The 13545-nt window shown below is 34.1% G+C and overlaps 2 pseudogenes; both read left to right on the top strand.

Annotated features, from left to right (window-relative positions):
- Window positions 1-9831: 9831 nt before the first annotated feature.
- LOC107477950 (protein PELOTA 1-like) lies at window positions 9832-10981 on the top strand (annotated as a pseudogene).
- A 1116-nt stretch (window positions 10982-12097) lies between these two features.
- Window positions 12098-13249, top strand: LOC107477951 (protein PELOTA 1-like; annotated as a pseudogene).
- The last annotated feature ends 296 nt before the right edge of the window (window positions 13250-13545 follow it).

Genomic DNA, 13545 nt, shown 5'->3' with positions numbered 1-13545 from the left:
TTGAGATCATATGGATATGCCTCTCTGGAGTCTGCGGTGGTGGGTCTCTTCTATCCATATCATCTCGCTTTCTCTTTCCATGACTGTCCGACCTTTCTATGAGATATCTATCAAGCCGACCTTCTCTAGCCAGTTTTTCTATCACATTCTTGAGGTCGTAGCAGTCGTTTGTGGAGTGACCATATATTTTATGGTACTCACAGTAATCGCTGTGGCTTCCCCCTTTTTTATTTTTAATGGGTCTAGGGGGTGGCAGTCTCTCGGTGTTGCAAATCTCTCTATAAACATCCACTATAGAAACTTTCAGGGGAGTATAAGAGTGATATTTCCTTGGCCTCTCGAGACCGAGCTCTTCCTTTTTCTTGGCTTCCCTTTCCCTCTCTTTAGTTGAGGGAGGGGGTCCAGGTCGCCAACTCAGGTCTCTTAATTTGGCATTTTCCTCCATATTGATGTACTTTTCAGCTCGTTCCTGTACATCACTTAAAGAAACGGGATGTCTTTTAGATATGGATTTCGAGAAGGGTCCTTCTCTAAGTCCATTGACTAGTCCCATTATGACTGCCTCTGTGGGCAGGTCTTGAATCTCCAAACATGCTTTGTTGAACCTTTCCATATAGGCTCGTAAAGATTCTTCGACCTCCTGTTTTATTCCCAGGAGGCTCGGTGCATGTTTCACCTTGTCTTTCTGAATTGAGAACCTCATCAAAAACTTCCTTGAGAGGTCTTCAAAGCTAGTGATCGATCTCGGGGGAAGGCTATCGAACCACTTCATCGCTGCTTTCGATAAAGTGGTCGGGAAAGCCTTGCATCTCGTAGCGTCGGAGGCGTCAGCCAGATACATCCGACTTTTGAAGTTGCTTAGATGATGCTTTGGATCCGTGGTTCCATCGTAGAGGTCCATATCCGGGATTTTGAAGTTTCTCGGAACTTTTGCCCTCATTATGTCCTCGCTGAAAGGATCCTCTCCACCCAAGAGCTGCTCTTCTTGTTCGTCGCGGGAGTTGTGACTCTTAAGGGAAGATTCTAGCTTTAAGAGTTTTCTTTCTAACTCTTTTCGCCATTCCATCTCCTCTTTTAGGTACTTTTCAGTTTCCTTTTGCCGCTCCCGCTCTTGTTCTAACTGTTCCAGGCGGCTGTGGACTAACCCCATGAGTTCAGTTACATGGGATGGTCCTCCTTTTTCTGATTCGCGCTCTTCTGGGGAATTTACCTTCGGGTTCTTTACTCCGGAGGTGCCTTCTCTATGCTGATTGTCAACTTCCTGGTGGAGGGCGAGGTCCGCATCGTTATTGCCTGTGTCCAGATTCTCTTGCTCAGAATCTGTCTCCACATGGCCTTCTTCGTGGGATCTGTCCGCCATCGATGGATGATCTCTCGGGTCCCCGGCAACGGCGCCAATGTTACGGTGGGTAACCGGAGATTTATAGAATGGATGACGTTGGCTGGCCCAAATGTGTGAAGGAGGAGGTTTCCGAATGAGTATGCAGCTCGGGGGACTCCGTCCGACTTGTATACGTGAGTGAATGGGGGGTGGTACCTGCAAAGACACTCCGATGCCTAAGTAAGCAAGGGCCTAAGCAAGTTTAGAGAGTATTGAAACTTAGAGATACTTGAAGGGTGTTAGTGTATTTATAGGGCCTTTGTTATTGGGCCAGGGTAGGAACTTATATAATATGAATCTTAGTTTGGACAAGAAGAAAATGCATTTTGAAAAAGAAAGGAAGAACAAAATCGTACTAAAAGAGAAAGAAGGAGAAGGCAAAAAAAAAAAAAATTAGGACAACACATAATATATTAGATTATCATATGTTAAATTATATTAAGCCTAATCTAATATTTTTTAACACTATGACAAAAATAATAATACATATTTAACGAAATTTAATTTATAATTTATAATTTCAATCTTGATGTATTATTCAAACACTACTTTAAAAATTTATTAATATCTTTTTGTTATTATTATTTTTTAAATTCAAACTCTTTAATTAATAAATATATATTAAATAAAATATTTTGTTTGTTATACAAAAGTTAATTAAAAATTTAAATAACTTTAAATTTTAAATTGTTATGTGATTGCATCTTTAAAATTTAAGTTTTTAAAATTTAAAATCCACTATAAATTTAACATTTCAATTCTAACTAAATATTTAAATTCTAACAATAATTGAATTATATAATAATTTTAAATTTCAAATAATTTTTATATAACTTCCTAACTAAATACTGTATTTGTACTAATATTTTTTTCAGAATTTTGAGTACTTCCTTCTGTATATGATATCACATTCGCAGAAGTTTATGCAATCGTCACTAAAGTATTTGATTTCACATTGTTATTCAAAACTTCTTTAGATATGTTAATAACCTTACCACTTCATAATAACATGCACTACGTACAACTGAAACATGCATAAGAATTAATACCTTTATTTTGATACATTAAAAATTGTTCTATCAGACGTGTCAATTTGTTTAATAGATTTTTTTAATCAAAGAATTTATTCGCTGTAAAAAAAAATTTGAAATGGTTCAAAATCTAATATCTAGAAGTAAACCTACTCCTTTTTCACTTATCAATTTACTATGTGTCAAAATCTCCCATTTTTATCATGACGAAGAAGCAAAGATTTTCTATCTTTTTCTTTAAATGAAGAACTAAGAAATCAAAATGAAAATGCCTTGCTAATTGAAATACTTCAAAAAAGTAAATAAACTTAATGAAATATATATAAAGTTTGTTGCAAAGTAAATGGAAGAGAATGAAAAACAAAATTCAAATGTAAAATGACTAAACTTAAACTTACTGGAACTGACAAATCAAAAAAATTTTATCAGTGGGGCAAAATATATATAATATGATAATAATTTTATAATTATATTTTATTATTATAAAATATAATTAGTCTTCTAGATATTTAACTAATAAATTAAAAAACTTATATAGTAATTTAAAGATTTAATTACTCTACAGATTCTTATAATTTTACCTAATTTTTAATTAGGTCTTTATATTTTTTTCTGTTCAATTAGGTCTTTGTACTATATAATTTTTTTCAATGTAGTCTCTACCGTGACAAAAACGTAGAATATTCTATTAAAAAAATGAATATTCTCACTATTAAGATTAAAGACCTAATTGAAAACACCTTCATATTTCGAAAATTCCAAAATAATCCTTAGCATTTTGTCCCACAATCACAATCTGCCCTAAGTTCTTCACTGAGCCCCTGTGTCGCCACGTCTCCTCTATTCGACGTCCATCGCGTTCTCGGCATCCATCGCGTTCTCGTCGTCCCTAACATGCTTGTCACCCTCTGCCTCGTCCACGGCTCATCCGCCGTTGTTACTCGTAATCCTGGTATGCTCCTTCGCTCCTTGTCATCCACGCTCTGTCTCTACAACAACAGGTGATAATTTATTTTTTTTTCAGTTTTTTTTCAAGGTTGATTCCTTGATGTTATTGATGTGAATTTTATTGTTGATCGATTTATGAGCTAATTAGAAATAAATATGGTGGTGGTTAAATTAAAATATTGAATTGGTTTCTGAATTGATTTATGAATATGAATATGAAGATGCAGGAATTTCGTTAATTGTTGAATTGGTTTATAAATTAGTTTTGCTAATTATGAATTTTGTTGATTGTTGATTGTTGTTACTGAAATGATGCTAATTTATTATGTTTTTTCTTTTTTCTTTTTAGTGTGGTGATGGGCGATTTGAATTTAACCATAGACCTACATCACGGATTATTAAACTTCACTGAACTATTATAATTCACAATATCAATTACTTATTTTCCAATATTTTCCATTCTCCAAAGCATTGAAGGAGTGAGTAAAATCAAGGATGGATATAACCCAACAACTTGGATGTTGGAAGTTACAACAACAACACAAGAACTTAGTTTGGGAGTTGATTTTACAGATTTATTCAAAAACTCTTATCTATATAGGTAAGCTAATAATGCATATGGCTAAGGTCTATATATACTTATAATATTCTTGAGCTCCAAAATGCTTAGACTATTTTACATGGCTTTCTCAGGAGAAACAAACAACTTATACAAGAGTTGGGATAGCCTGCTCCTGGTTCAAAGGATCTTAAATAAGATCCTTGAAACGAAAACAACTGTTAGTTGAATAAATAGTTGTTTGATGAAATTTGCAATATGATTTTCCTTTAATATCTTTAACACAAGGTATATTTTTTTCTTTAGATAAAATCAATTGCTTATCTTTTAATAAAATATTAAATATTTGATTCGATTTTGTAATATCGAAACTATACTTTTAACCACTCTTATATTTTGCTTCACTAATTTTTTCAGAAGTTATCTTTTTTAATGAAGAACAAATATAAGGTGGGCCTTTCTTAAGTTCAGGCAAATCAAATTCAATAAAATTATGTTCTAATTCATCACTCAAGATTTCCTTTTCGACATATGAAACGTTTTCTTTTCAAGTCAAAGGCTTATAAATTTTGCTTTGATTTTCCTTTCTGAAAGCTTCTTTATCTTTTCTAATCAACTCAACTTGCCTTCTCTTTCCGCTAAATGGGCTAAGTCAGGAATATAAACATTCACTAACTTTCTATGCATATCAAAACCAAAACTATTGATAGCCATCTTGACAATTTCAATTTCATGAAATGACACAAAATATTTGTTACGAGCATTTTTAAATTGAATCATATAATCATCGATCAACTCATCAATTTCGCATTTCAGTATAAATAGATCTGTCAAAGTATGGTCAATTCTCCTCGATAAAACTAGTTATGAAAAACATTCTCTAATTAGACTCAAGTCTGAATCGAATTAGGCCTAAGATTTGAAAATCAAGTAAACCTATTTTTCATTAAGGAGGATGGGAAAAACATTTTCAATTTTTCATTGTTTGCCAAATTACCAAGCTCTACCAAATATCGAACAGTTGATTCTCCAACTTCTCCAGTAAACTTTGTAAGTATTTTAGGATTTTTCACTCTCCTGGGCACTTCAGCCATTTGCATGACTTCGGGAAAATCTGAAGCAAAATATGCTTGATGCATAAATCCTACATTAATACCCACTCGATTAAGTACATTTTTAACAATCCGCGTCAATTGAAATTGATCACCCTGCCGATTCGCTCAAACTTGATTCAAAATATTATCAGTATTTTGACCTCGTCGAACAACATGAAGATGACCCTCCTCATTATGATCATTTGGAAAACCTTCCTCATTATTATTTCCTAAATTTTGAAGTTGATCATTATAACCAACATCAAAATCTACAATGCTAGCAATCTTATTGACTTGTCTAGCCAGCTGATCATACTTAGCATTATTATCAACCATTATAGGATTAAGAATTGTAGTCATTTGCTGGGTTAGCAAATTAACTAAATCATGATGACTCTCATCAATATGCTATAAAAAATAGCTAGTGACCTAGAGCTATTTGACGTAGAGCCAACCTGATAATCTCGACTCATTTCAGAATGAGAAAAATTAGGCTGATTACTAATCGTAATTGGCACACTCTCAAATTGAATTGGAGGTACATAACCCCTAGAAAGTGGCACATAACTAGGAGGAAGGCCGAATGGGAGCCACTCAGCAATTACTAGAGGTTGATTTGATACAAGCGCTATTCTAGGGTGTGTATTTCACCCATTAACCCCAGTATTTGTACTAACATTTTCTTCAAATTTTGGGTACTTCCTTCTGTATGTCATATCACATTCGCATAAATTTGGGAACCACCATTGAAGTGTTTGATTCCACATTGCTATTTGGAACATCTTCAGATATGTTAATGACCTTACCACTTCGTAATCGCATGCACTATGTACAATTGAATCATGCATAAAAATTAACAACTTTATTTTGACACATTAAAAACTGTTCCACTGGACGTGTCAATTCATTTAACAAATTTTCTGCAGATTTAAATGAAAGAATTTAGTCACTGCAAAAAAGAATCTGAGATAATTCGAAATCTAATATCTGAGAGCAAAATCTACTCTTCTTTTGCGGTTACCATTTTTACTATACATCAAAGTCTCCTATCTTTGTTATGATGAAGAAGCAAAGATTTTTTATATAATTTTTCTTTAAATGAGTAACTAAGAAATCAAAATGATATTGACTTACAAATTAAAATACTTCAAAAAAGTAAATAAACTTGACTGAAATATGAAGTTTGTTGTAAAGTAAATAAAAGAGAATGAAAAGCAAACTTCGAATGCAAAATGACTAAATTTGAACTTGCTAGAAGAATAAATTACATAAAAATAAAGTATAGAAATCATAAAAGAAAATGTAAGAAAACATAGAAGAAAATCTATAGAAATCTCAGAAAGTTGCCGGAGATTTGAGATGTCCGTAAGAGTGTTTTCTGAAGAAAATTTTCAACCACTAATCCCCTGTTTGCTGCTCTAGTTATAAGTATCTTCCACCAATCCTGTGCTGCCACCTATTGATCCTCTTATGACTAAAAATTAAAAAATAATCGTTTCCACCAAAACATTTTGCGATAACTACTTCCTTGACTACGCCCACTTTTCTATAAAAATGTATTCTGCCACCATATCGACTTCATCTTCAATGTTAATTAATCACACTTACATTTATATTGTCTTATTCATTAATTGAAATTTTATTCCTCTTTAATAGATATCAACAACCTAACTTAAACAATTCACCATTCAGGTAACATCGACATAATCAGTCTAAACTTCTGTAGTAGCAAAAATGCAAATTACAACCATGTAACACCTATACTTTGACGAGCCCCAGACACATTGTGATAGATCCAGTGCTACGACAATCATCCTAACTCATGGTGTAGTCAAATATGTATGACATCACAAATAGGATTAGCATGCTGCGAGAATGATTCCACCAAAACTTTTTTGTTATCAAATAAAAATTCATGGTTTGATTCGTCAACAATCGATTCTATTTGTAAGACTCAATCTTAACTCACCACAAACTCATTATGAACTAGCAACAATATATAATATAATATAATCAAATTAACTTATAAATTAATAAATTGAATAAACTTATTTAAATTTAAAGTTAACTCATTTAATATATAAACTTAAATAGAGACTTAAATTTATTCAAAAACTCATAAATTCAACTTAACAAATTGTCAATGAGTTATCATCCAGTTGACTTGAGTTCCTTAGAACTCTAATTATGATATATGAGAGGAATATACTTATTAATTAATTGAGTGCATAATTGTTCACTGGCACATGCATATGAAATATTAAATTATTTTTAATCTTGTTTTCATGATTCAATTGGATGATTATGGAATTAATAAGCTTTTGTATTGATTTAAAATTACTTTTATCTTTTAATCTCACTTCATTATCGATATCTCTTAATATTATTAATTATTAATTATCCATAAAATAAAAGTAGAATAAAAAAACAAATATATTCTCTAAAATTTCTTTAAGAAAACTATAAAAGAGTGAGATTATTAAGGGTAACGTGTCAAACATAATTGGCATAAACTTGGTAAGGAATGCAAGAATTATATTGGACAAAAAAACTCGTATTCACATAAAAAAAGAGGACTCAATACTCATACATAATTACATAGAATGGCGTGGTGATTTGTGAGAATACATATATTAATTATAATCACTAATTATGTTATTTTAAATTAAATGATTTATATAATGATAATTTTATTTATTGTTATAAATGTTAAATTGAATAAGTCATTATTACTTTTAATTTGAAAGTAAATGAAAATAAAATCAGATATTATTTTTTGTTTTTTAAATAATGATCTTTTTTGGATTTTAGATATATTATCTTTTGAATTTTAGATATTATTTTATTTGGGCTTTAGGATTTAATGGGTGCCATACTCAAATATAAATAGATTTTTTCAGTCCCTAATATATCAAAGTCGTATTTTGTTGTTCTTTCCCCATCAAAAGAGTTACACTTCAGCTACCTAGAAATACAGAAAATTTTGGTCGAAAAAGATCGAAAGAACTACAAGATCCAAACTCTTCCAATCATAATTTATATTTATCAATTTAAGTACGTTTTTGCACTACAATATTTTTAATAATTCAATATAGATAATCTGAGTTATTGAAATTAATTTATTTCAACTGCTCATATACGATAGTAAGTACTATATAAGTTGCAAGTTATAACCAACCCCAGAATGAAAATAACATCAATTATTAATCAATCAATTAAATAACTTATAGCTAAAACACGTTAAATAATAATTAAACTGCGGAATAGCTGAACTGGCATCATCATCTTCATCATCCAAATTCCCACATTAGCAACATGCATATGGTGGTTTCGTTAGCCGAAAGTATCTCCAATGCTAAATTATTTTCATTGAATTTGACCTGAATCTGAGTCGAGAATAATATCATTGAATTAACCTTTTAATTATTGTATCACTTTACAAACTATATATTATTGAAGGGCGCTTGTACTCTTTGGGATATCCGTTGAAACTATTGACAATGTCAAATTAAATAGTCAGAGTAGTTTACACTAAAATTTTAGATAAACAATAGGTTTACTCCTAATATAGGAGAAATATATCTAAATTATTATAACTTAAAATAACAACATTTTAAACACTGTTATAATATTAATTATTATTGATAATTTAAAAAGTGATCATATCTTTTAGCAAAATCTCAAACGAATATTAATCTTATTAATCAATGTACAATTTTTCACAATATTTATTATTTCGATTAAATTTTTTGTGATCCAATATGTATTTGTTGTTATCATATTTTAATATAATCCTTATTAAACTTTTTTATGTTGAATTTTTATACAATATTAAGCAAATTAAAAACTGAAACATTACATTATAACTTAATATTAAATAATATATTTTAATAATAATTTATATTTTTTTATTCTTGAATCAGTACATATGTAAATAATCACATATATTTTTTTTTTTTTTTTGGTCAAGATATATTGTTGTTCATATACTATATCCCAAATACTTAAAGGTTATGGTTCAAAAGAAATTGTTCAATCAACTAGAGACTCAATGAAACAAAGAAGTTGGTGCAAAAAAGCGCTCAGAGGAGTGCAGGTCACTCCACGCGACCTGCTTAGGGCACGGGTATCATGACCCATGTCCAACTTGATTTCAAGAATAAATTACTGTTTCGATTATTAATTCACAAAAAAAAACATCTATACAAGATGGTTAATTTCTCATATAATAAAAAAAAAAGAAATCACTTACATTTGTAAATGAAAAGGTTTAGAAATAATGATCAAGTCATCGTTCTTTTTCATAAATATTCTATCACGCTCGAATATTTTTTATTTTTACAATTTATGTAAATTTGTTAAAATTCTTGTTAATTTAAACGTTGGAATTTTTAATAATAGATAATCTCACTATTATTTTAAAATTGACGTGAAAACATCTTCAATATTTTTGTCATTATGTCTGATTTTTTTGCTAAATCCAAATTAGTTAATACTCTATTTTAGATATGTGTCAGAATAATTATAATGAAAACTATTAAATTACTTTTCCACCTTAATCCATAACAACAATAAAGAAGTCAGTAGCCTACAAATTCAGTCCAACAGAATACATAAATTCAATTATAATTTTAGTCTTTATTATCTTATCTTTATCTTATCTTCGGTTGTTCTTATCTTATCTTTATTTGCTTTTATCTTTCATAGGACAATACTTTATATATATTTAGTTTTACCCTCATAGTTCACACACATATTATTCACCAAAAAAAAGTTCCAACATTCACCAGAAATTGTGAGCTAAGCAAAGAAGGAAGAATGAAATTGAAGGAAAAAGATTTAGCAGTGAACCAAATGGGAAGAGTGACCATAATCCCTGAAGAATCCGACGACCTATGGATTCTCTACAACATCATCAACCCCGGCGATTACGTCACGGCCGATACCTCCCGGAAGGTCCACCACCAACTCAACGACGGCAAGAACACCACCGCCTCACGTGTCAGGCTCTCCGTCCACCTCAAGGTCACCTGCCGCGACTTCGAAAAGGACTCTTCCACCCTTCGCATCCAAGGCCACAACCTCGAGCCCAACGTTACGTCGCCGTCGGATCCTTCCACACCCTCACGTTGGAGTGCAACAAACCCTTCGAGCTCCACAAGAAGGTCTGGAAGCACGACGTCGTCGAGGCTCTCCAGGAACGAGAGAACCACGAAGTTTGTCCCGACGCAGAACTCGCAGTAACTCTCTTTCAACAAGACCAAGCTGAGATTTATCTGATTGGAAAAGGTGTAACTGCCATGGTTTCCAAGGTTGAAACCTCTTCTTCGAGGCCCGGAGGAAGAAAGTCTTCATCTTCATCTCCTTCTTCAAACACTAAGAACGTGTTCTTCCGCGAGATTTTCGCGGTGTTCATAAAGCACGTGGATCTGAACAAGGTTAAGAACACTGTAATCGCAAGCGAGGATTTGAAAAAGGACGAGTTTCGAAGGATTATGATATCAGAGGCAAAGAGGATGAAGATGAGAAGCGTAGAAGAGAACATAGGAAGGATCGTGGTGACTGCTGGTGGTGGTTGCAACGGCGATTTGAAGGATCTTTTGGGAGAAAGCACGGTGATGAATCTTATGAAGGACAGCAAGGTAGGGTTGCAGATTAGGACACTGAGAAAGGTTTGGGACATGGTTTTGAATGACTCGGATCGCGCTTGCTACGGATTGAAGATCGTGGAGAGTGCTCAGGAGATGGGAGCCATTGAAATGCTTCTAATCAGTGATGAGCTGTATCGGACGATGAGGTTGCCATAAGGAAGAGGTACGGTTGTTTGGTGAAGGTGGTTAAGGATAGTGGTGGGGACGCTTTGGTGTACTCTTCCATGCATGTTCTGGTAGAGCAGTTGCAGCAACTCACCGGTATTGCCGCCATTCTCAGGTTTCCGTTGCCTGTTCTTGATGATGATGCTTATTAGAGCAAGGTTTTATGATTAATTAATTGTCTAGGTTGATTAATTATCCTAATTTAACTATACTTCAGTACAATTCAATCAATTAACAATCAATAAAATTTCTTGATCTATTAGTTTTCTATTCTTTAACAATTTTATTATGGTATCACGACCTTGGTATCCTCCTTGAGGAGAATATATAAGTTATCATCTTTTCGGTGAGAAATCACCATGCTTCATTTTCAATCTCCTCTCACAATGAATAATCAATCTTCCAATTCAGTTTAAGATCCAACCAATCTTTGTTAAATGCATCCAAGTGAAAATCCAACCCAGTTTTGGTTACCCCGGTTCTTTACCAGCAATTCCGTCTGTGCCTCCTTTCTTTCGACAGTTTCGTCTGCATTCTGTTTTAGCAGTTCCATCTGCAATCTTATTGCGCTCTACGCACCCTCTCTTATTGCGCTCTACGCGCCATCTTTTATTGCTCTCTGCGCACTTATTTTTTCATTTTTCTTTTGAAGATCGCTGCTCAAGCACATCATCTCCTTTTATATTTTTGCCACTGGCAGCTCAAGCTCCGCCGCACGCATTTTTTGAATATCGCTGCTCAAGCACGACATCTCCTTTTATATTTTTGCCGCCGGAAGCTCAATCTCTGCCGCACGCATTTTTTGAAGATTGCTGCTCAAGCACAGCATCTCTTTTTATATTTTTGCCGCCGACAGCTCAAACTCCGCCGCACGCATCTTCCTCCGCGTCACCACATCAGACGCACTTTTCTCAACAATTATATCGGAACTTATCCAAGCTATGGATTATTGACATCATCCATCCACCAACTTGCGGGGGCGTATTAAGTTACTTTTCCACTTTAGCCCATGACAACAATAAAGAAGTCTCGTGACCCACAAATTTAGCCCAACAGAATACATAAATTCTATTACAATTTTAGTCTTTATTATCTTATCTTTATCTTATCTTTAGTTGTTCTTATCTTATCTTTATTTACTTTTATCTTTCATAGGACAATGCTCTATATATATTTAGTTTTACCCTCATAGTTCACAACACACATTATTCACCAAAAAAAAAGTTCTAATATTCACCAGAAATTGTGAGCTAAGCAAAGTAGGAAGAATGAAACTGAAGGAAAAAGATTTCGCAGTGAACCAAATGGGAAGAATGACCATAATCCCTGAAGAATCCGACGACCTATGGATCGTCTACAACATCATCAACCCCGGCGATTACGTCACGACCGATACCTCCCGGAAGGTCCACCACCAACTCAACGACGGCTAGAACACCACCGCCTCATGTGTCAGGCTCTCCGTCCACCTCAAGGTCACCTGCTGCGACTTCGACAAGGACTCTTCCACCCTTCACATCCAAGGCTGCAACCTCGAGTCCAACGATTACGTCGCCGTTGGATCCTTCCACACCCTCACGTTGGAGTGCAACAAACCCTTCAAGCTCCACAAGAAGGTCTGGAAGCACGACGTCGTCGAGGTTCTCCAGGAACGAGAGAACCACGAAGTTTGTCCCGACGCGGAACTCGCAGTAACTCTCTTTCAACAAGACCATGCTGAGATTTATCTGATTGGAAAAGGCATAACTGCCATGGTTTCTAAGGTTGAAACCTCTTCTTCGAGGGCCGGAAGAAGAAAGTCTTCATCTTCATCTCCTTCTTCAAACACTAAGAACATGTTCTTCTGCGAGGTTTTCGCGGCGTTCATAAAGCACGTGGATCTGAACAAGGTTAAGAACACTGTGATCGCAAGCGAGGATTCGAAAAAGGACGAGTTTTGAAGGTTTATGATATCGGAGGCAAAGAGGATGAAGATGAGAAATGTAGAAGAGAACATAGGAAGGATCGTGGTGACTGCTGGTGGTGGTTGCAACGGCGATTTGAAGGATCTTTTGGGAGAAAGCACGGCGATGAATCTTATGAAGGACAGCACGGTAGGGTTGCAGATTAGGGCACTGAGGAAGGTTTGGGACATGGTTTCGAGTGACTCGGATCGCGCTTGCTACGGACTGAAGATCGTGGAGAGTGCTCAGGAGATGGGAGCCATTGAAACGCTTCTAATTAGTGATGAGCTGTATCAGAGCGATGAGGTTGCCACAAGGAAGAGGTACGGTTGTTTGGTGAAGGCGGTTAAGGATAGTGGTGGGGATGCTTTGGTGTACTCTTCCATGCATGTTCTGGCAGAGCAGTTGCAGCAACTCACCGGTATTGCCACCATTCTCAGGTTTCCATTGCCTGTTCTTGATGATGATGCTTATTAGAGCAAGGTTTTAGGATTAATTAATTGTCTAGGTTGATTAATTATCCTAATTTAACTTTACTTCAGTACAATTCAATCAATCAACAATCAATAAAATTTCTTGATCTGTTCTTTTTCTATTCTTTAACAATTTTATTATGGTATTAGGGCCATGGTATCCTCCTTGAGGAGGATATATAAGTTATCATTTCGGTGAGAAATCACCATGCTTCATTTTCAATCTCCTCTCATAATGAATAATCAATCTTCCAATTCAGTTTAAGATCTAACCAATCTTTGTTAAATGCATCCAAGTGA

The sequence above is a fragment of the Arachis duranensis genome, chromosome 3 (genome assembly GCF_000817695.3).
Source record: "Arachis duranensis cultivar V14167 chromosome 3, aradu.V14167.gnm2.J7QH, whole genome shotgun sequence".
In the NCBI taxonomy this organism is placed as follows: Eukaryota; Viridiplantae; Streptophyta; class Magnoliopsida; order Fabales; family Fabaceae; genus Arachis; species Arachis duranensis.
Note: the sequence above shows the minus strand (reverse complement) of the source record. Positions and strands in the feature narration are given on the sequence as shown.